A 20,310-nucleotide genomic window follows, 5' to 3' on the forward strand; every position below is an offset into this window, starting at 1 on the left:
TCTTAAAGCCTTCTTACCTTTTGTCCGCTCAACACAAAAACTCACACAACCTCAGTCTCTTCCCTCCATGATTCACAAGCACAAAAACTTGTGGCAAAGGTGACTAATATGCTGGAAACGCCATCCCCCGTTAACAGGAGCACCTTTGCTGTGGCGCATGCACACGCGAGGCAAACAAGCCCGCGTATTCCCGCTGAAGGACGGCGCGGTGTGAAAGCCAAATCGCTACGCAGCGCTGCCACGGGTTCAAGGAGATTGGATCGTGTTTTGTTTGCGGCGCTGCCTCGATTCATACCCTGCATAAAGGGGAGAGAACGGCCTTTGTGGGGTTGCAGGAACCTTCGGCGTGAGAGCGGGGGTAAGAAAAAGCCTTAGTGCATCACTTTTCTCTGATCCCCCAACTGTACACGTATCTGGGAGATGCGTGCCACGAGCGAGTCTTTTCTTCCACGGGGTCCCTGTGATGAGTTAGCAAGACCTGCAGTGATAAAAGCTGATAGGAAGGGTCGCTATCAGGTGGCAGTGTGGGTAATTACAACTCTCTATTTGGGGCTTTGCAGCGATGCCTCGGCGATAAGGGGGTGCATATAATGAGAAAGAAAGGGCCCGGTGATAATGTATCTGTTAAATGGTTCAAAATAGTCTATCCGGTGGGGTGGGGGGGGGGGGGGGGGGGGGGGGGGGGGACCACAGACTGCATGGAGGTGCATCTCATGAACCAAGGATATGTGGAGGCTAAACATCCAGCCTGAAGGCCTCAGCCATAATCTTAGATCAAAAATCTGACTTTCCACCAATAACATCAGGATGAGTCCCCCCCCCTCCCCAAACAATTCAGGGCATTTGCTACTATTTCGTTTGCCCCCGAGGCACAGTGGAGATATTCAAGCAAGGTGAGATTACATTTAATACTATGACAAGCGCCGGTTTAAAGACGAAGGTCTTATCAAGCTCCCGAGCGGCGCACCCTCTGTACAGCCATTCTCCTTTCATAATGTGCTTTCAAAGTTTGTTGTACGCGTCGGCTCAAGTCCTCCAAGACTGAAATGACTATCAATCCTCTTTTCTCCCTCTTTAGCGTCACATCACAAGCGCTGACACAAACACTCCGCTCAGTCCTTAGGGCCATTTCCAGCATCATCCGGCATGGTTGCAGCTTTGTGATTCACACACACACAAACAGACACACACACACACACACACACACACACACACACACACACACACAGGATCATGACCACCATCAATAGTACGTGCACTAATGTGATTAAGTTAATACTGCGGTCTATGAGAGGATTATTTCTCAATTCCTCCTGATATGCGTAATATTTAGGTGGTGGTTGAGTAAATATTTTGGTTCTCCACCAAAATAATTCCCACGTAGACAAAGACACGAAAGTCTGCCCCGAGGTGCAATAAAGACTGTATAATTAGAATGATTAAAGAGCTGCACAACTAATTTGGCAGCCGTTGAATGAGTTGCGAGAACACAGCCTTCAAAATAGGTCACGTCTTTAAACCACGAGCAAATGCTAACTTTATTCACTCGAATTATGCACGTGTGACTCATTTGAGGTGATGCCGAAGTCGACATTGTCTCCCTACCGAGCCGATCATTATGTGGCCTGGCGCTTAAGCGGGCTTTCTGTGCATTGTGAGAGGTGTAAAGGAAACCTCATTTAGACAAAATGCCTTCTGATCTAAATGGAGGCATCTTTAAATAGCAATCCATTGGATCTTTTACACATTTAAACTGTTTGTCATTAGCACTTTATCAAAGGCTCACTTAAGATAAGATTCTGGCGCTAATAGGATGTACTGGTGACTAATTGACTGTCAATACCAATCACATCGTGCACAGGGCCGCTTTTGTCCTACGTCTATGCCTCATATTTCAAGTGTTTTCATTTTGTTTCCTCTTTTCAAAACGCATGCTTTATTTATGGCACTATAATCTTCCTGATACAATTTATCCCTCTATATCTGTTAATTACAAAACCGGTCCAAATGTTGGTTGAAACAATGCGCACGCATATTTATAATTACTTTTCACACCGTCTTATTCTATTAGACATAAAATCAATCAGTTCAGACATCTTCATCGAAAAATCTGGAGCAAAAATCGTCAAGATTTAAAGAAGTCAACGCTGAAAAAATGTTGCAGGTTTGTCCTTTTCTGATTCAGAAAGGGACATCAATCAATCAATCAATGTTTATTTATATAGCCTCAAATCACAAATGTCTCAAAGGACTGCACAAACCACTACGACTACAACATCCTCGGAAGAACCCACAAAAGGGCAAGGAAAACTCACACCCAGTGGGCAGGGAGAATTCACATCCAGTGGGACGCCAGTGACAATGCTGACTATGAGAAACCTTGGAGAGGACCTCAGATGTGGGCAACCCCCCCCCTCTAGGGGACCGAAAGCAATGGATGTCAAGCGGGTCTAACATGATACTGTGAAAGTTCAATCCATAGTGGCTCCAACACAGCCGCGAGAGTTCAGTTCAAAGCGGATCCAAGACAGCAGCGAGAGTCCCGTCCACAGGAAACCATCCCAAGCGGAGGCGGATCAGCAGCGTAGAGACAAACCCCTTATTTGAGTTATTTTAACTCAACATTTTGGGGTTATTTTTTTCAACCCAACTTTTGCGTTGAATTATTTAACCAAAAAGTTGAGTTACGATAACTTAATGTTGTGTTATTCCCAACCAAACTATTGGGTCAAATTATCCATCCATCTATTTTCTACCACTTATTCCCTTTGGGGTGGCGGGGGGAACTGGTGCCTATCTCAGCAACAATCGGGCAGAAGGCGGCGTACACCCTGGACAAGTTGCCACCTCATCGCAGGGCCAACACAGATAGACGGACAACATTCACACTCACATTCACACACTAGGGCCAATTTAGTGTTGCCAATCAACCTATCCCCAGGACTTTGGAGGTGGGAGGAAGCCGGAGTACCAGGAGGGAACCCACGCCGAGCCTGGGATTGAACCCTGACTACTCAGGACCTTCGTATTGTGAGGCAGACGCACTAACCCCTCTTCCACCGTGAAGCCCATCCATCCATCCATTTCCTACCGCTTATTCCCTTTCGGGGTCGCGGGGGGCGCTGGCGCCTATCTCAGCAACAATCGGCCGGAAGGCGGCGTACACCCTGGACAAGTTGCCACCTCATCACAGGGCCAACACAGATAGACAGACAACATTCACACTCACATTCACACACTAGGGCCAATTTAGTGTTGCCAATCAACCTATCCCCAGGACTTTGGAGGTGGGAGGAAGCCGGAGTACCAGGAGGGAACCCACGCCGAGCCTGGGATTGAACCCTGACTACTCAGGACCTTTGTATTGTGAGGCAGACGCACTAACCCCTCTTCCACCGTGAAGCCCGTGGGCTTCAAATTATTTAACCCAAAAGTTAAGTTATGCTAACTAAATGTTGGTTGATTCATAACCCAGATATTGGGTTGAATTCAGTGACGTGCGGTGAGTTTTATAGCTGGTGAGGCACTGACGTAATCAGAATCAGATTTACAAATATACAGTATGCGATCTGCAAAGATTATTTGCCATTTGATTAACAGCAGTTTACGGTTTATTTTTTTATTTCTGCATCCTTTACCAGAGGTGGGTAGAGAAGCCAGAAATTGTACTCAAGTAAGAGTACTGTTACTTTAGAGATGTATTACTCAAGTAAAAGTAAGGAGTAGTCATCCAAATATTTACTTGAGTAAAAGGAAAAAGTATGTTGTGAAAAAACCACTTAAGTACTGAGTAACTGATGAGTAACCCGTTTGTTTAATAATGACGGCAACAAGTAATGCACAAAAACATAAAAATAGCAATGAACAAATTCAGAGCCAGGAATATTTCTTAAGCAACTAAAACAATAATATATATTAAATAATACATACATGGTTTTACACTGTATTGAGAAAACATTTGAAAAATAATTTTACCTTTGCAACCTCATTATACTATTGGCTAAGTTTTATTTTCATAAATGTAAGTTTCTCAATACCCAACCTGTTTTTTGTGCCTTTAAAAAAGATTTAGAACTCTACATTAAAACACTCTACCTCTAACAACCCAAAAGCTGTGAAAACGATGATGCTGTGTTCCAAATTTAAGTTATTGACTGAGATTGAGTAAGCCTATGGCTTTGCACTTTGTTCATTTTATATATACCATTTTTTGCATTCTATTTTAGTTACTTTGAATTCACAACCCCCTGGCGCTGTTTTGTACAGTTTTTATACTGTTTTGTACTGTTTTTGTACTTACTTTTATTATTATTTTCAACTGTTTGTAAATGTTGAAATTTATAAATAAAGGTTTATAAAAAAAAAGAAGTGTGCGGTTAATCATGTGACCGGCTGGCTCTGTTTGATTGGTGAAAGGGAGTCAAACGTCACCAGTGACTGCATTTGATTGGTGAAATGCAGGCATGTGGTGGATCCTACTTTGAAGGTCTGTCTGACAAAACAAACAAAGCGTGCATTGGATGGACGGACGGATGGATGGATGGATAGATAGTACTTTATTGATTCCTTCAGGAGAGTTCCTTCAGGAAAATTGAAATTCCAGCAGCAGTGTATAGAGTTGAGATCAATTTTAAAAAAGTAAAAAGTAAATAATGGGGGTTGAAATGGAAACAAAATAGAGAAATATTACAATAACAATAAAAAATAAGTAGCAACAATGGGAATAAAAATATAACAGTAAAATAAGAATATAACAAGACAAAGTAGGCAGTACTGACCATGTTATGAAAACGTATTGCACTGTTAATGTTTTGCATCCCCTGTCATCCTTGTACCCCCTGCTTCCCCGCCCCAGAGAGGAGTTGTACAGTCTAATGGCGTGTGGGACAAAGGAGTTTTTGAGTCTATTAGTCCTGCACTTGGGATGAAGCAGTCTAGCACTGAACAGGCTCCTCTGGCTACTGATAACACTATGCAGAGGGTGACTGGCATCATCCAGGATGCTCACTAGTTTGTCCACAGTCCTCTTCTCTGCCACCGTCACCAGTGAGTCCAGTTTCATTCCCATTGTAGAACCGGCCCGCCTGATCAGTTTCTCCAGTCTGGAGCTGTCCTTTTTAGATGTACTGCCCCCCCCAGCACACTACCATGTAGAACAGAACACTGGCAACCACAGACTGGTAGTACATCCACAGGAGTTTTCTACAAATGTTGAAGGAGTGCAGTCTCCTGAGGAAGTACAGCCTGCTCTGTCCTTTCTTGTACTGGTGGTCCGTGTTAACAGTCCATTAACAGATCGATAAAAATCAGTAGCGAGTAGCGAGCTGAAAGTAGATAAATGGAGCGGAGTAAAAGTAGCGTTTCTTCTCTATAAATATACTCAAGTAAAAGTATGTTGCATTAAAACTACTCTTAGAAGTACAATTTATTCCAAAAGTTACTCAAGTAGATGAAACGGAGTAAATGTAGCGCGTTACTACCCACCTCTGTTCTTTACACATACAAACAGTCGTCCACAAAATGTGCATTTCATTAAAAACGAAACCAAAATAATGTTATCGCCGTTTTACCTTTATTTATAAATGAAGTCCATGCACCGGTCCTTCTGTATAAAAATAGCCGACACTTTCTGGTTAAAGAGGAACATTATCACAATTTCAAAAGGGTTAAAAACAATAATCAGTTCCCAGTGGCTTGTTTTATTTTTCGAAGAGTTTTTCAAAATTTTACATCTCCCAGAATATCGCTAAAAAAAGCTTTAAAGTGCTAAATTTTCGCTATTTGCGATGCGACTGTCCATTTCCCTGTGACGTCACACAATGCTGCCAATACAAACAAACAATGGCGAATAGCACAGCAAGATATAGCGACATTAGCTCGGATTCAGACTCGGATTTCAGCGGCTTAAGCGATTCAACAGATTACGCATGTATTGAAACAGATGGTTGGAGTATGGAGGCAGATAGCGAAAACGAAATTGAAGAAGAAACTGAAGCTATTGAGCGAATAGCTATTGACGCTATTCGGCCATAGCATGGGTGTACCTAATGAAGTGGCCCATAGCTTAACTGCCTTATTAGCATCGCCGGTAAAATGTGCGGACCAAACGATCAGGACTTTCGCATTTTGTGACACTGAAGCAACTTAAATCCGTCAATTGGTAAGTGTTTGTTTCGCATTAAATGTGGGTATGTAGTTTAAAATGTACATACAGCAAGCGTAAATAGCATGTTAGCATCGATTAGCGTAGCATGTTAGCATCGATTAGCTGGCAGTCACGCTGCGACCAAATATGTCTGATTAGCACATAAGTCAACAACATCAACAAAACTCACCTTTGTGATTTCGTTGACTTTATTGTAGCTAATGCATCTGCAGGTTATCCATACATCTCTGTGCCATGTCTGTCTTAGCATCGCCGGTAAAATGTGAAGACACTCCGGCACATTCAATGGGGGTCTGGCGGCAGATTTCTTGCCACTTTCGCATCTTCGGGCCAGTGGTGCAACTTGAATCCCTCCCTGTTAGTGTTGTTACACCCTTCGACAACACACTGACGAGGCATGATGTCGCCAAAGTTCCCAAAAATAGTCGAAAAAACGGAAAATAACAGAGCTGAGACCCGGTGTTTGTAATGTGAAAATGAAAATGTCGACTGTATTACCTCGGTGACGTCACGTTCTGACGTCATGACTACAAGACCGATAAACAGAAAGGTGTTTAATTCGCCAAAATTCACCCATTTAGAGTTCGGAAATCGGTTAAAAAAATACATGGTCTTTTTTCTGCAACATCAAGGTATATATTGACGCTTACATAGGTCTGGTGATAATGTTCTCCTTTAAAGTCCTCCTTCACTTCCTTCAGTTTTAAAAGTCTTTTAAGAGTTCAACATAGTTGCTGCGATTAACAGAGCTCCTACTCTCATCACAGAATGCAGATGCAGGCAGTTTAGGGAGGAACATGGAGGAAAGAGGAAGGTTCACGCAGCTACAGAAGGACGGTGATTTAGACGGTATAGTGATGTTTATGCAGGAGGCAATTGAAGGCAGGTAAAGAAAGAAGGAAGGTGCCGAGAGAATGATGTTGAATGTAGGCAGACAATGTTTCCCTTACATTCATTTGCTTGTGCGGTCTGCCACATGTAGGCATGTAAATTGTTAAGATGTTATCGACACGATACCCTTGTCGATATTTCTTATCAACACCGGTATTTATCAGTACTCTTATCTCTACCACATGTAATTTGTGTGAATAAAGATGTGGAGAAAATGCATTGCAATTAGCACAAGAGGTTGAACACTAACACAATGTACTATAACAATTTAGAGCAGGAAGGTATTGTATGAACAGTTGTAAATAATATTACAAAAATAAGAAATCTCAAGGTTTATCTCACGACGACAACACAAACACATCGGCTTGGGTGTTAGCTTCTTAGCATTAGCATTCTGTTCACTCGGGTTGAGGCTAAAATATACACAAATGGAGTGTCACTGGCTACTTTTACAACATGTAATAAAGTAAAATAGTTGATATTTGATGTTATTTACCTTTGTGCTGCTTCCTATATTTCACATTTATCCAACAAAGTCAGAGTAGTTAGCAGCTGAGGTCCTCCGCTTGAAGTCCAGCTTCATACTTCTCTGTAAATACGTTTACTTGTAGCTTTGTGTATTGAAATTAAGTCTGTAAAAATAATAAACAACAATAAACTGTATATAGATTAGATACTACGGCAGAGTAAACCTCTTCCATACCTCTACCATAACTACTGCACCTTATTGTGCAACTTATCGTCTTGTAATTAATGTACATCAGAGCTATTCAAATTGTTGTATTTTTTTGCATTTAATGTATTAGATACTGTAACTTGTGTTTGGATCCCACTGTACGCAATATCTGAAGAGCATGGAAAAAAGCATTTCACTGAGGTGTACTCTGCATGTGACGAATAAAACTTGAAAAAACTCTGCACGATAGTTTTACTGATCAGGGTTTTTCAGCACAAAGATGACACACAAAAGTTCCTGCATGTCGAAAGCTCCTTTCGTTCAATCAAGGCGGCTCACACGGTCAATAAGGTGGACACTATGTTTGACAGATCAACTTAATGTGTATTATATTTATCTATGACAGCATTTTTGTTGTAAATTGTGAGGTGTGTCTGTTAAAATCACGGTTGTTTTTACAAATGATGACAGATGTGAACAAGAGAATGCCTTCAGTGATGTCCGACTTCAATGATTACCTCTCAAAATACCATCGTTTATGTCACCACATGACCATTGCTTGAGAAATACCATACAGGAACACATTGACGCCCTACTTCGCATTGAAACACATCAACAGTGTACAAAACGGGTTATCTTCTGATGCATTTAAAAATCAATAAACCCGCATCAGCAATTAAAACATCTTATGTGGTACTGTCAAAATTAAAATGGCAAAAACATATCAAACATTAAAAATTAAGGAATAAAATATTTGAACTCACAATTTGTAGAACCCATTCGACAGTGGTACCGCTCATTGTTGGTTGATTCGAGTGGAGGTGGCGGGAATTTCCCCATTTCATCGCCGGGACAGCTGAGCTAGAAGGTACAGGAGGTTGTATGTTTACAAGCCATACCTGCAAGTTATTCTTTCAATATTCCATCTTCTACAGTCATTTTTGAGGAGCCAACAATCATCTCATTTAACTGCCATGCAGAATGTAGAGGGAAGAGGTAGCAGGAAGATGTAATCTCAAGGATAGATCTGAAGACAGGAAAAGAAAACACTAAGGCAGGGGTGCCCACACTTTTTCTGCAGGCGAGCTACTTTTCAATTGACCAACTCGAGGGGATCTACCTCATTTATATATATCATCTATATTTATTTATTTATGAAAGAGACATTTTTGTAAACAAGTTAAATGTGTTTAATGATAATACAAGCATGTGTAACACATATAGATGTCTTTCTTTCACAAAGACAAGAATATAAGTTGGTGTATTACCTGATTCTGATGACTTGCATTGATTGGAATCAGACAGTAATGATGATAACGCCCACATTTTCAAATGGAGGAGAAAAAAAGTTGTCCTTTCTGTACAATACCACATGAAAGTGGTTGGTTTTTGGCATCTAATTGATCCAGCTTCCATACACTTTACAAGAAAAACATTGGCGGCAAATTCCGTAGCTTGCTTGATTGACATTCACCGCACCCGAGGGTCTTGTGAGATGACGCTGGCTGCTGCCAGTTCATTATTATGAAAAAATGACAGAGAGGAAGGCGAGAAACACTTTTTATTTCAACAGACTTTCGCGCCGTCCCTTCCGTCAAAACTCTAAAGGCCGACTGCACATTTCCTATCTTCACAATAAAAGCCCTGCTTCATGCTGCCTGCGCTAACAAAATAAGAGTCTCGGAAAGCTGGCGTGCACAAGTGATGTGCACGCCAGCTTTCTGAGGGATCGATTGTGCACGCCAGTTTTCCGAGACTCTGTATTTAGTTAGCGAAGGCAGCATGAAGCAGGGCTTTTATTGTGAAGATAGGAAATGTGCAGTCGGCCTTTAGAGTTTTGACGGAAGGTACGGCGCGAGAGTCTGTTGAAATAAAAAGGTGTTTCTCGCCTTCTTCTCGGTCATATTTTCATAATAATGATCTTGCAGCAGCCAGCGTCATCTCACAAGACCCTCCGGTACCGTGAATGTCATTTAAGTGACGTCTTGGTGAAGATTGATGATCACTAATTTTTAGGTCTATTTTTTTTTAAAAGCCTGGCTGAAGATCGACTGACACACCCCCCGCGGTCGACTGGTAGCTCGCGATCGACGTAATGGGCACCCCTGCACCAAGGAGACAAATAACAATCCCCAACTTTATACAGTCATGGTCAAAAGTTTACATACACTTGTAAAGAACATAATGTCACGGCTGTCTTGAGTTTCCAATAATTTCTACAACTCTCATTTTTTGTGACAGATTGATTGGAGCAAAGACTTGTTGGTCACAAAAAACCTTCATGAAGTGTGGTTCTTTTATAAATTTATTATGAGTTTACTGAAAGTGTGAGCAAATCTGCTGGGTCAAAAGTATACATACAGCAATGTTATTATTTGCTTACATGTCCCTTGGCAAGTTTCACTGCAATAAAGCACTTTTGGTAGCCATCCACAAGCTTCTGGTTGAAATTTTGACCACTCCTCTTGACAAAATTGGTGCAGTTCAGCTAAATGTGTTGGTCTTTCCTCTAGAAAGTCTCATCTTTGTCCGTGTGATGTCAGATGAAACTAAAATTAGCTATTTGGCCACAAAACCCATGTTTGGAGGAGAAAAGGTGAGGCCTTTAATCCCAGGAACACCATACCTACCGTCAAGCATGGTGGTGGCAGTATTATGCTCTGGGTCTGTTTTGCTGCCAACGGAACTGGTGCTTTACAAAGAAAAAGGAGGATATACCGCCAAATTAATTTAATGTTTATTTTCTGGTAATTGTTATATATTGTATATATGATATAGACATAATATAGATGGATAGATGGATAGATAGATAGATAGATAGATAGATAGATAGATAGATAGATAGATAGATAGATAGATAGATAGATAGATAGATAGATAGATAGATAGATGGATAGAACTTTATTGATTCCTTCAGCAGAGTTCCTTCAGGAAAATTAAAATTCCAGCGGCAGTGTACAGAGTTCAGATCAATTTTAAAAAGTAAAAAGTAAATAATGGGGGTATAAATGGAAACAAAATAGAAAAATATTACAATAAGAAGAAAAATATAACAGTAAAATAAGAATAAAAGAAGAGAAACTAGGCAGTAGTGACCATGTTATTAAAACAATTACAAATATATATCAGTATATATAATATACTCTACATAATTTATGTAAATATTACGTATATACTGTATTTTTCGGACTATAAGTCACAGTTTTTTTCCTAGTTTGGGCGGGGGTGCGACTTATACTCAAGAGCGACTTATGTGTGAAATTATTCACACATTACCGTAAAATATCAGATAATATTATTTAGCTCATTCACGTAAGAGACTAGACGTATAAGATTTCATGGGATTTATCGATTAGGAGTGACAGATTGTTTGGTAAACATATAGCATGTTCTATATGTTATAGACATTTGAATGATTCTTACCATAATATGTTACGTTAACATAGCAGGCACCTTCTCAGTTGGTTATTTATGCGTCATATAACGTACACTTATTCAGCCTGTTGTTCACTATTCTTTATTTATTTTAAAATTGCCTTTCAAATGTCTATTCTTGGCGTTGGGTTTTATCAAATAAATTTCCCCCCAAAATGCGACTTATACTCCAGTGCGACTTATATATGTTTTTTTTTTCCTTCTTTATTATACATTTTCGGCAGGTGCGGCTTATACTCCGGAGCGACTTATACTCCGAAAAATGCGGTGTTATATATTTTATATTGCTATATTGCAGGAGTCGGGAACCTTTTTGGCTGAGAGAGCCATGAAAGCCAAATATTTTAAAATGTATTTCCGTTAGAGCCATATCATATTTTTTAAAACTGAATACAAATGCATGCATTTTTTAAGTAAGACCAACATTTTTAGGGTATAATGACTCTGTAATTATTTTTAATAACATTGTTTTTTCTCGAACAGGTGCGTTAGAAAAAGGATGGATGGATTAAAATGGAAGAGAATGTTTTATATTTTGAACGATATTTTTAACATCATGACTACCAGTGGAATTATTCATTACTTATCGTGTTAAGCAATGTCAGCTAAGATTTATCTGAGAGCCAGATGTAGCCATCAAAAGAGCCACATCTGGCTCTAGAGCCATAGGTTCCCCACCCCTGGCCTATTGTCCTTTCCATCCTTACACTTTCCATCATTGTAACTGAGCTACTGTGTAACATTTTCCCTTGTGGATCATTAAAGTTTGTCTAAGTTTAAAGGCCTACTGAAATGAGATGTTCCTATTTAAACGGGGATAGCAGGTCCATTCTATGTGTCATACTTGATCATTTTGCGATTTTGCCATATTTTTGCTGAGAGGATTTAGTAGAGAACATCCACGATAAAGTTTGCAACTTTTGGTCGCTAATAAAAAAGCATTGCCTGTACCGGAAGTAGCACACGATGTGCGGGTGACGTCACGGGTTGTGGAGCTCCTCACATCTGAACATTGTTTACAATCATGGCCACCAGCAGCGAGAGCGATTCGGACCGAGAAAGCGACGATTTCCCGATTAATTTGAGCGAGGATGAAAGATTCGTGGATGAGGATAGTGAGAGTAAGGGACTAGAAAGAAAAAGAAAAAAAAAGGCGAGGGCAGTTGGAGCGATTTAGATGTTATTAGACACAGTTACTAGGATAATTCTGGAAAATCCCTCATGTGCTTTTTGTATTACTAGTGTTTTAGTGAGATTATATGGTACCTGAAAGTCGGAGGGGTGTGGCCATGGGTGTGGTGACCGCCAGTGTCTCCGGTGGGAGGAGGTAAGAGAGTCCATAGCTGCAGGAGGACGCAAACTCCGCTCATGTCTACAGTAAGAGCCGACTTATTACCACAATTTTCTCACCGAAACCTGCCGGTTGACATGTGGTCGGGATCCATGTTCGCTTGAGCGCTCTGTTCCATAGTAAAGCTTCACCTTCGGGAATGTAAACAAGGAAACATCGGCTGTGTTTGTGTTGCTAAAGGCAGCTGCAATACACCGCTTCCCACCTACATCTTTCTTCTTTGACTTCTCCATTATTAATTGAACAAATTGCAAAAGATTCAGCAACACAGATGTCCAGAATACTGTGTATTTATGCGATTAAAGCAGACTACTTGTAGCTTGGATCGGGCTGGAAAAAAATGTCCGCTATAATCCGAGACGTGATGCGCACGCATCATCATACAGACGATTTCAACAGGATTCTTCGCGCGAAATTTAAAATTGCAATTTAGTAAACTAGTAAACCGTATTGGCATGTGTTGCAATGTTAATATTTCATCATTGATATATAAACTATCAGACTGCGTGGTTGGTAGTAGTGGGTTTCAGTAGGCTTTTAAGTCTAAACATTTTTTTCAGGACAACCTAAAATCTTCAGCCCGAAGGTTGGGTCTTGGGCGCAGTTGGGTGTTCCAACAGGACAACGAGCCCAAACAAACATCAAAAGTGGCAAAGGAATGGCTAAATAAGGCTAGAATTAAGGTTTTAGAATGGCCTTCCTAAAGTCCTGACTTAAACGTGTGGACAACGCTGAAGAAACAGGTCTATGTCAGAAAACCAACACATTTAGCTGAACGCTGCTGATCCGCCTCCGCTTGAGATGGTTTCCTGTGGACGGGACTCTGGCTGCTGACTTGGATCCGCTTTGAACTGAACTCTCGCGGCTGTGTTGGAGCCACTATGGATTGAACTTTCACAGTATCATGTTAGACCCGCTCGACATCCATTGCTTTCGGTCCCCTAGAGGGGGGGGGTTGCCCACTTCTGAGGTCCTCTCCAAGGTTTCTCATAGTCAGCATTGTCACTGGCGTCCCACTGGATGTGAATTCTCCCTGCCCACTGGGTGTGAGTTTTCCTTGCCCTTTTGTGGGTTCTTCCGAGGATGTTGTAGTCGTAATGATTTGTGCAGTCCTTTGAGACATTTGTGATTTGGGGCTAGATAAATAAACATTGATTGATTGATTGATTGAACTACACACATTTTGTCAAGAGGAGTGGTCAAATTTTCAACCAGAAGCTTGCCAGAAGCTTGTGGATGGCTACCAAAAGTGCCTTATAGCTCGGTTGGTAGAGCGGCCGTGTCAGCAACTTGAGGGTTGCAGGTTCGATTCCCGCTTTCGCCATCCTAGTCAATGCCGTTGTGTCCTTGGGCAAGACACTTTACCCACCTGCTCCCAGTGCCACCCACACTGGTTTAAATGTAACTTAGATATTGGGTTTCACTATGTAAAGCGCTTTGAGTCACTAGAGAAAAGCGCTATATAAAAAAATATAATTCACTATTGCAGTGAAATGTGCCAAAGGACATGTAACCAAATATTAACATTGCTGTATGTATACTTTTAACCCAGCAGATGTGGTCACATTTTCAGTAGATCCATAATAAATTCAGAGAAGAACCAAACTTCATGAATGTTTTTTGGTGACCAACAAGTATGTGCTCCAATCACTCTTATCCCCAAAAATAAAAGTTGTAGAAATTATGGGAAACTCAAGACAGCCATGACATTATGTTTTTTACAAGTGTATGTAAACGTTTGACCACAACTGTGTATACGCCTGTTTCAGCATAATATTAAATTGCAATAATAGTGTGTTATTATTCCAATGCAACCTGTCCTCCCTGCAGTGTTAGTGACAGGTTGAGCAGAATGAATGATTTTTGGTGCTATCATTAAGATCATTGCACCCGCAGGGGCTGCTCAATTGCAGCGTGATAGCTGCTTCACCATTTTTTTTTACCCCCCTCCAGAGTCCAACGTGTGATCTCTCGGGGTATAGAGGACAGTGTCCCCATGGGCGTGTTGTTGCTGTCTGCCTTCTATATTTGCATGCTATTTATTTCTTATTCAAGCCTTATCGTGGTCTGTGTGCTCTGAGGTGGCAGTGCTGTCATATAGGCTTCCGTCTCAGACGCTGCATGGCACCCATGCAGGCAGGCTTTATCTGCAGGTAATTCTCCCAGCGCTCACTAACTCATCTTGAATTATTAAAGTGCCATTTCCGGGGCGGACAACGAGGCCGTTTGGAAGGATGGGGAGGACGCAGGTGAGGAGAGGGTTTATGTTATTATCATGTTTGTTTTTATTTGTGTGAAATAATCACACGCGGTGTGCTTGATGGAAAGTAAAAAATTCCACAACATGAGCAAAAAAAAAAGAAAGTGAGATGAGGTCTAAAAAGTGGAGATTGAATGTATTAACATGCAAATTTAAGAAAAACTGAGAGGAATTAAAAAATATACATTAGTGATACTAATAGTAATGTGAAATCCATATGCCAGAAGAGGAGTTGTCACTTGATAGAAACTTATTACCATAATTTATTCTGAATGAATTTAGAAGAAAAAAATAAAGCATTGCACCTGTGCCTGTTTGTTGCCATGAGAGCCACAAATGAACGTAAAATAAATTGTAAGAATTATATCTAACATATTTTTTTGGGGTCTCTCACCTGCACCCTGAATATCATCCAAAACACAAAATTATGATAGCATTAAATGTTATTATAATGCACGCACACAAAAAATAAAATGAATAATAATAAATCATTCTGACATCTTTATTTAAAAAATGCAAATATATCATAATATACTAATTATACTATGCAATAATAATTATTGTTATTATTAATACTAGCCTGTGCAAACAATGGCATTCAATTTAAAAAAAAAGGTTGCCTAATTAATCCTTGACGTCATAATTCTCGCACTCTGCTCTTTCCCCCTCGTATTTACAGTGCACGTAGAATAAAGGAGAGCCAAGAAGGTGCGAGAACAAACCACTTAAACCAACAATTTACTCAACAAGTCCGAGCTGATAAATGTAATTGCGAAGTCGAATCGTTGCAGTTGTCGACTGCCTGCCCTTGGGAGGGTCTTTTGAAGTGAAAAGAGAAGGAAAGTGAAAAGAGAGGGGAGGGGGAAAAAAAGAAAGGTTTGAAGAAAGTAATTAATTTTAACCAAGCGCGATTAGAAACACTTCAGACCTCCTCAGTGGCTCAATATTGGAGCCAAATGCGAGGATATTAAAGGCCTACTGAAACCCACAACTACCGACCACGAAGTCTGATCGTTTATATATCAATGATGAAATATTAACATTGCAACACATGCCAATACGGCCTTTTTAGTTTACTAAATTGCAATGTTAAATTTTGCGCGAAGTATCCTGTTGAAAAAGTCAGTATGATGACACGTATGATGTCGCGGACATTTTTTTCCCAGCCCGATCCCAACTATAAGTACTCTGCTTTAATAGCATAATTACACAGTTTTCTGGACATCTGTGTTGCAGAGTATTTTGCAATTTGTTCAATTAATAATGGAGACGTCAAAGAAGAAAGATGTAGGTGGGAAGCGGTGTATTGCTGCTGCCTTTAGCAGTTTCCTTGTTTACATTCCCGAAGATGAAGCTCTATTATGGAACAGAGCGGTCAAGCGAACATGGTTCCCGACCATATGTCAACCGGCAGGTTCCGGTGAGAAAATTGTGGTAATAAGTCGGCTCTTACCGTAGACATGAGCGGAGCTTGCGTCGTTCATCGTGCACCTGTCAAAGAGGCAGCTGCGTGGCTTCCCTCAGAGACACTGGCGGTCACCACACCCGTGGCCACACCCCTCCGACTTTCAGGTACGACAGTATAATCTCACTACAACACTAGTAACACAATAAGCAGATAAGGGATTTTCCAGAATTTACATATTAAATGTGTATAATAACATCTGAATCGCTCCCACTGCCCTGTCTTTTTTCCCCTTTTCAAGTCCTTCACTCTAACTTTCCTCATCCACGAATATTTCATCCTCACTCAAATTAATGGGGAAATCATTGCTTTCTTGGTCCGAATCGCTCTCGCTGCTGGTGGCCATGATTGTAAACAATTTATTTATTTTTTATTTAGCCTTTATTTAACCAGGTATAATCCCATTGAGATCAAAGATCTATTTTCCAAATGAGACTTGGCCAAGAGGGCAGCAGCAAGGTTACAAAAAAACAGTAAACAACACATAATACTACACGGTCTAGCTCCATCCTATCTTGCCGATTGTATTGTACCATATGTCGCGGCAAGAAATCTGCCTTCAAAGGACTCCGGCTTATGAGTGATTCCCAAAGCCCAAAAAAAGTCTGCGGGCTATAGAGCGTTTTCCGTTCGGGCTCCAGTACTCTGGAATGCCCTCCCGGTAACAGTTCGAGATGCCACCTCAGTAGAAGCATTTAAGTCTCACCTTAAAACTCATTTGTATACTCTAGCATTTAAATAGACTCCCTTTTTAGACCAGTTGATCTGCCGTTTCTTTTCTTTTTCTTCTATGTCCCACTCTCCCTTGTGGAGGGGGTCCGGTCCGATCCGGTGGCCATGTACTGCTTGCCTGTGTATCGGCTGGGGACATCTCTGCGCTGCTGATCCGCCTCCGCTTGGGATGGTTTCCTGCTGGCTCCGCTGTGGACGGGACTCTCGCTGCTGTGTTGGATCCGCTTTGGACTGGACTCTCGCGACTGTGTTGGATCCATTATGGATTGAACTTTCTCAGTATCATGTTAGACCCGCTCGACATCCATTGCTTTCCTCCTCTCTAAGGTTCTCATAGTCATCATTGTCACCGACGTCCCACTGGGTCATTATTGTCACCGATGTCCCACTGGGTGTGAGTTTTCCTTGCCCTTATGTGGGCCTACCGAGGATGTCGTAGTGGTTTGTGCAGCCCTTTGAGACACTAGTGATTTAGGGCTATATAAGTAAACATTGATTGATTGATTGATTGATAAAACATCACATTAACAACATTAAAACTTGCTCATATGACACATGTGCATACAGACAAGGTAGTCTGCAATTCTTTCACAGAAGCTTTAAACTGATTCAATGTAACAAGGGTTTGAAGTTGAATATTGGATTGTAGGTTATTCCAAGCATTCGGTGCTGAAAACCTAAATGCTTTCTTATACAGTTCAGTTCTTACTTTGGGGATGACAAATTGAAGAACATTCATTGAACGCAGATTGCGACTTCTTTGTTTTTTTGTTAATAGACAAGATAGATAAGATGGAGTGATACAAAGAATGGTTTTGTAGATGAAAACATACCAATGTTTGAGGAGTCAGGCACATAAAGATGTCCACCAATTTCTGTTTCACAGTAAAAGAAAAGCAAGACTTGTTTCTATAATAAAATCCCAGTAAAAGTTCCAGTTTTTTTTCCAACATACTGAATGTGCTCCTTAAAACTCAAGTGGTCATCAATTAAAAATCCCAAATATTTAAAAGACGATAATGTGAGGATGTGAGGAGCTCCACAACCCGTGACGTCACGCGCACATCGTCTGCTACTTCTGGTACAGGCAAGGCTTTTTTATTAGTGACCAAATGTTGCGAACTTTATAGTCCATGTTCTCTACTAAATCCTTTCAGCAAAAATATGGAAATGATCAAGTATGACACATAGAATGGACCTGCTATCCCCGTTTAAATAAGAAAATCTCATTTCAGTAGGCCTTTAAAGAAATGGATTGTTTGTGTATAGCCGTTAAAGGTGTGGGAGTCAGAGGCCGGGTCGCGGGGCCATAAGGGGCAGGTGAGGACAAACAAACGCGTGGACGCACCTAAATGCGCATGAAAAAAAGAAACAAAATCAAGATAAAGACCATAAAGCCAGTGTTGCGTGTCTAAAGCGTGGGTTGGCTTCTCTTTTTAACACAGAGGTGAGAATTTAAAGGCCTACTGAAATGAGATTTTCTTATTTAAACGGGGATAGCAGGTCCATTCTATGTGTCATACTTGATCATTTGGCGATATTGCCATATTTTTGCTGAAAGGATTTAGTAGAGAACATCCACGATAAAGTTTGCAACTTTTGGTGCTGACAAAAAAGTCCTGCCTCTACTGGAAGTCGCAGACGATGACGTCACGTTTGATGGCTCCTCACATATTCACATTGATTTTAATGGGAGCCTCCAACAAAAAGTGCTATTTGGGCCGAGAAAACGACAATTTCCTCATTAATTTGAGCGAGGATGAAAGAGTTGTGTTTGAGGATATTGATAGCGACGGACTGGGAAAAAAAAAAAAAAGCGATTGCATTGGGACGGATTCTGATGTTTTTAGACACATTTACTAGGATAATTCTGGGAAATCCCTTATCTTTCTATTGTGTTGCTAGTTTTTTAGTGAGTTAAATAGTACCTGATAGTCGGAAGGGTGTCTCCACGGGCGTGTTGACGCGCAGTGTCTGAGGGGAGTCGACGGCAGCTATGGCCTTCACAAGGTCAGCTTTTCTCCGATAGGAACTGACTTTTTAACCACGATTTTCTCACCGAAACCTGCTGGTTGACATTCGGTCGGGATTCATGTTCGCTTGACCGCGCTCTGATCCATAGTAAAGTTTCACCTCTGGGAATTTTAAACAAGGAATCACCGTGTGTTTGTGTGGCTAAAGGCTAAAAATCCCCAACTCCATCTTTCTACTTTGACCGATATTAATTGAACAAATTGCAAAAGATTCAGCAACACAGATCTCCAAAATACTGTGTAATCATGCGGTTAAGGCAGATGACTTTTAGCTACTGAAATGAGATTTTCTTATTCAAACGGGGATAGCAGGTCCATTCTATGTGTCATACTTGATCATTTGGCGATATTGCCATATTTTTGCTGAAAGGATTTAGTAGAGAACATCCACGATAAAGTTCGCAACTTTTGGTGCTGACAAAAAAGCCCTGCCTTTACCGGAAGTCGCGGACGATGACGTCACACGTTTGATGGCTCCTCACATATTCACATTGATTTTAATGGGAGCCTCCAACAAAAAGTGCTATTTGGGCCGAGAAAACGACAATTTCCTCATTAATTTGAGCGAGGATGAAAGAGTTGTGTTTGAGGATATTGATAGGGACGGACTGGGAAAAAAAAAAAAAAGCGATTGCATTGGGACGGATTCTGATGTTTTTAGACACATTTACTAGGATAATTCTGGGAAATCCCTTATCTGTCTATTGTGTTGCTAGTGTTTTAGTGAGTTTAACAGTACCTGATAGTCGGAAATGTGTGTCCACGGGTGTGTTGACGCGCAGTGTCTGAGGGGAGTCGACGGCAGCTTTATGGACGGCACAAGCTCAGCTTTTCTCCGATAGGAACTGACTTTTTAACCACCATTTTCTCACCGAAACCTGCTGGTTGACATTCGGTCGGGATTCATGTTCGCTTGACCGCGCTCTGATCCATAGTAAAGTTTCACCTCTGGGAATTTTAAACAAGGAATCACCGTGTGTTTGTGTGGCTAAAGGCTAAAAATCCCCAACTCCATCTTTCTATTGACTTCTCCGATATTAATTGAACAAATTGCAAAAGATTCAGCAACACAGATCTCCAAAATACTGTGTAATCATGTGGTTAAGGCAGATGACTTTTCGCTGTGTGTGTGTGCAGCGCTCATATTTCCTAAAAACCCTGTGACGTCTTGCGTACACGTCATCATTACACTACGTTTTCAAGATGAAACTCCCGGGAAATTTAAAATTGCAATTTAGTAAACTAAAAAAGCCGTATTGGCATGTGTTGCAATGTTAATATTTCATCATTGATATATAAAC

The 20,310-nt window shown here is 40.9% G+C and overlaps 1 long non-coding RNA gene across 1 annotated transcript in view; it reads right to left on the bottom strand.

The window, feature by feature from the left end:
- The window catches only part of LOC133537914 (uncharacterized), a 275,398-nt gene that overhangs the window by 189,793 nt on the left and 65,295 nt on the right, over positions 1-20,310 (bottom strand). Inside the window, exon 4 of the long non-coding RNA XR_009802890.1 lies at positions 8,498-8,594. This is a non-coding gene — a long non-coding RNA (uncharacterized LOC133537914). The remainder of the gene's footprint in view (positions 1-8,497; positions 8,595-20,310) is intronic.

This window comes from Nerophis ophidion, linkage group LG19 (assembly GCF_033978795.1).
Source record: "Nerophis ophidion isolate RoL-2023_Sa linkage group LG19, RoL_Noph_v1.0, whole genome shotgun sequence".
Lineage (NCBI taxonomy): Eukaryota > Metazoa > Chordata > Actinopteri > Syngnathiformes > Syngnathidae > Nerophis > Nerophis ophidion.